The sequence below is a fragment of the Octopus bimaculoides genome, chromosome 1 (assembly GCF_001194135.2).
Source record: "Octopus bimaculoides isolate UCB-OBI-ISO-001 chromosome 1, ASM119413v2, whole genome shotgun sequence".
Classification (NCBI taxonomy): domain Eukaryota; kingdom Metazoa; phylum Mollusca; class Cephalopoda; order Octopoda; family Octopodidae; genus Octopus; species Octopus bimaculoides.
In genome coordinates this window covers 159,851,028-159,855,942 of record NC_068981.1, presented here as the reverse complement: position 1 = coordinate 159,855,942, position 4,915 = coordinate 159,851,028, and positions in this window count along the sequence as shown.

The following is a 4,915-nucleotide window of genomic DNA, read 5'->3' as shown; positions in this document are numbered from 1 at the left end:
AGAGAGAGAGAGAGAGAGAGAGAGAGAGAGAGAAACAGAGACAGAGAGACTGAATCAGAGAATAAAAATGTGAAAATATCCTTAAAATATCTAAAATTTTAAATGCATATATGAAATGGAGCTTTGCCACAATCTCTTTATTTTCTAGAAACCTTCCTCAAATTATATCCTACCATTGTGATAAAACGAGGGACACTGGATAATGACATCCGAAATACATTTTAATTGCAAAAAGATGGCTACTATATTTTTGATCTATGATCAATGGTTAATTTGATCAGGACTCATCTAGAGCAAAGTAACGGCTTAAAATTATAAATTTAGCCCAGCTTTTTCATTAGCATCCAAAATTTTACAATTATATTCCTCTTTCTCTAAACAATAATTATTATTATTTCTTTTTTTTTGTAAATAACTGGGATGTTTCCATCAGTTATGTCTTCTACTTTTTTTCCAATGACAATTATAAATAATGTTAATTCATTTAATTATTTATTTATTTTTGGTTATTATGAAATGTTTTATAGTTATTGTTGTTGTTGCTGTAATTAGAACTCATCCTTATCATTTTGTCATTATTGCCATTTTGACCATTGTCTTTGTCTTTGTTGTTGTTGTTGTTGTTGTTGTTGTTGTTGTTGTTGTTGTTATCATTAACATTATCACTATGAACTATTGTTGTTGTTTTTGTTTTGACTGTTATTTTTCTTATCTTATGAAAATTTTTCATCATTTATATTTATGTAGCAGTGAGTTAGGCTCAGACTGCATCCTTGAAGTGTGATGCCTTGCTGTTTTGAATTTAAATCCCACCAGGTCAACTTCACATTTCATCCTTCTAAGGTTGATAAAACAAGTACCAGTAATACACAAGAGTCAATTCAAATGACTTTTGCCCCTCCCTCTCCACCTTTCCACTGCTGAGATAAGCTTTGTGCCCAAAATTGAAAATCACACTGGGAAAAATGCTTAGGGGCATTTCATCCGTCTTTACGGTCTGTGTTCAAATTCCGCCAGGGCCAACTTTGCCTTTCATCATTTCAGGGTTGATAAAATGAGTACCGGTTTAGAACTGGAGTCATTGTAATTGGTTTACCCAACTCTCAAAATTGCTGGCCTTGTGCCAAAATTTGAAACCATTATTATTTTTATAGTTATTATTATTTTTATAGTTATTATTATTATTATTATTATTATTATTATTATTATTATTATTATTATTATTATTATTATTATTATTATTATTATTATTATTATTATTATTTCCTTTTCTGTTTACTCAATAGATATATGTGTACATGTACTCATTCTAGCAGGTTTATCTTCATTAAAATTGCTCTACTTTTAAATACAACTTTTCGAAAGAGAACAGAGATATTTTTTTGTCCTTTATATTTTTCTTTTTAAACTGTTTCTTTTTAAACTATTTTAACAACTTGCTACTTTTATGCAAAGCAACAGCCAAAATTAATGTAAAAGCTGGATTCCATAAAACCAATGTTTAGATAATGCTAACAAATTTGTCTAACTCTTTGTTTAAAATACATTATGAAATACATGGATCAAATTACAGTTTTTCCTCAGTAATATAAGCCTTAAAAATTAAAACCAGTTTTTTCTACCTTATAATGTTTTATCCATTATTAATATTTTAATCTTCTTTTCTCTATTATTGTTAGTATTACTAATATTACAGCTATTGCTAATATTATAATTTTGATACCCCCATAATTATAGTTGTGCTCATCATTTCATTATTATGATAATGTGTTGAATAAATTTCCCATACTCCATTGGGTTGTTGAAACATCACTGAACACTTCATCTTGTAGTGATTTGAAGGAGGATATGTTATGATGACATCCAGTCACCTATTCCAGATCTTTGGGAGTACTTAGGTTCAACAACATAAACAATGACACAACACTTCTACTACATTCTGAACTGTATCTCCCAAAGATACCTATTTGCAATTCAAGTGACCTGAGCCATTATGAATAAATTTTTTTATGACCACATTTCTAACAAGAATACATTACTCTATATATTTTTATTTTTTTAAATAATTATGAGAGATTTAAAGAAACAAACTAAGTTATTTATCAGTATATAAAGCTTTATATTGCAATACACTTTACAATTTATCTACTGAAATTTAACATTATCATTTAGGTTTAAGATTTCTGTCTAAAATGAATTTAATTTCAACATTTTAATGAAGACAGTATTGGGGGAATTGATGTCAAAAGGGTTAAGTGTCTTTGCAGAAGACAGTTTTATTTCCAGTTATGAGGTGCAAACTGTTGACTACATTGGCCAATAGCTTGTACCTATGCTGACTCATCCAGCTGTGATTCTCTGTAATACAATTGAAGATGCCACACTGTTTTTTTAATTTATTACTCAAACCCATTTAATTTCAAAGCAATTTGCATATATTCAGATTTTATAAAGATTTTGTAATTAAAATCATAGCATATGCTTCCAGTAATCTTTTATCTGTGTTTCTAAGATAATTGTCAATTTCTGTCCTTTTTTTAAAAACAGAAAATTATTTAAAATTTTATCAACTATTTCTCTTCATTAACATTCATAGACACTCTGCCCTAACTGTTCTCAGTAGTAACAAGAAAAATTTAACATGCTCAGAAAATCTCTCTCTGAATTAAATCACTTTATTAATAAATGATCTCTAGTTAATACCTATCCATTATTCTGGATTATCTTTCAACTAACAGCTGGTTTTCGTGAATTATAAACTTTATCTGAGACATATCTTTTAAACATTAAAAAAAAAGAAGAAAAACCGTAAAAAATATTAAATTGATTTTTAAAAAATGAGTTTTATTGTATTTTAAAAAATACTTCTGCATAAATATGCATTGTTTATATACATTTATAAAAGGTATGTATTTACATACACATGCATACAATATGCAGTTAAACTAATATATTTGTGTGTATGTGTGTGTGTATAAATGCAAATATAAACTATTTATTATAAAGTTGACTTGAAAATAAACTTATGTTGAATGTGCTTTGTCCAGTTCTTTGCTTCTTCTAATTAATAATTAGAAGAGAAAATGTTAATTTCTAACATAAGCACAAAGCCCCATATTTGGGGTTGGTGCACAAAATATTGCTTATTTTATCAACCCAGAAGGAGAAAAAGCAAAGTTCACTTTGATGAGATTGGAGAAAAAAAATATTAAAAATGAGAAAAATATTGTAACATTAACCCTTCCATTACCAAATTTCTTTTGAAATATGCTGTCTTTATTCTAATCAATTGTTCATTTAGTAAAATAATTTTGTCCTTGTTAAGCTTCTATTTGAAACATAAATTAATGTGAAATTTTGATGGAGGTTTTTAATTTAGATTTCTTTAAAAACAGGAAGTTTGTATCATAGAACCAAAAGCAATCTTGGGTATTTTGGTATCAAAAACATTAAACCACATTTTAATTCATATTTAGCTTTCTCCATTACATTGCAGAAAATTATGAATTCTGAAAACATTGAAAGATTACAAATGGATGAACCTCTTCTAGATTTATTTTACTACATGTTCTATAGAAAAACTGCATACTAAGACCAAGTTGTTTATAAAAAGCCAACAACTGCTTTGATTTTTTTAAGTGTCATCTAAAATAATCTGTATAATCCTACATTTAGACATTTTTATTTGAGGTGAGTCTTTGGTATTAATTGAGCCACTTGCATAAATATTCAGAGAAGACAAGGTTTATGCAGAGGATTAGGTGAATATTTTAGATATCAAATCATGATATAATTAGATGTAATCCAGCTGTGTCTTACTAGTTTAGAAGAGTAGAGTACATTGTAGCAGCAGTATTAGAAACCATGTGAAGAAACAGTATGTCTAGATGTAAGCCACTGGTTGTAGCATGTTAGCAAGTTAATCACTACTGGTAGGAAATACAGGCTAATAATAGTAATAACAACAACTATAACTACAATATTAACAACAACAACACCTTCTTTATAACTAGCAGTGACAATAGCATTACCAATGTTACCATCACCCCCACCATTGCCAAAACCAATACCAGCAGCCCTGGCTCCAACAATAGCAGTATCGACGACAGTAGCAGTAACAACAGCAACATCAGCAGCAACAATAACAGCAACAGTAACAATAACAACAGGTGCAGCACTGGTAACACAGACAGGGGCGATAACATTACCAATGCCACCACCACCTCCAGTGGCACCAACAGTAGCAGCCTCAGCTCCAGCAGCAACAGCAACAACAGTGGCAACAACAACAACAGCAGCAACAGTAACAGGTGCAGCACCAACATCGCATGCCCACGGAAATACATTGGATGTACTGGGAATTCTCACAAGCAATGCATTTCCAACCATAAATTCTCCTTCAGGGCCCCGGAAAGGAGATATGTAACATCGCTGGCCAGTCACGTCTGGCAACTAAGAGATGATGGAATCCCACACTTGATCTCATGGGAAATCCTTGAAAACCCAGACCCTTACATCAATGAAATGAAGCGCTGCAAGTTATGCATAGCTGAATGAGTGAGAGTCTTAGAAGACTCACTTGAGCCAGAGAGCATCTTTAACTTCAGAATGGAGATTTTAAGGCCATGTTTGCATTTTAGGAGATTCCTGCTAGTATTTTGGAATCTGCAAGATGATGACACAGCCAGAAGTTGATAACCAATGGCAAAGGGAGATAATATCCTTATTTACATTTATACAAGGCTTTTCCCCTTCCATATTTTGAAGAGGTCTTAGGCCAACAGGTTTTGGGATCTGACAATACACCATAAAGTTAAACCCTTTATGGACGTGAAACCCAGAGTAATCCTATAAACTGGCCTTCCCCAGTAATATATATATATATATATATATATATATATATATATATATATAT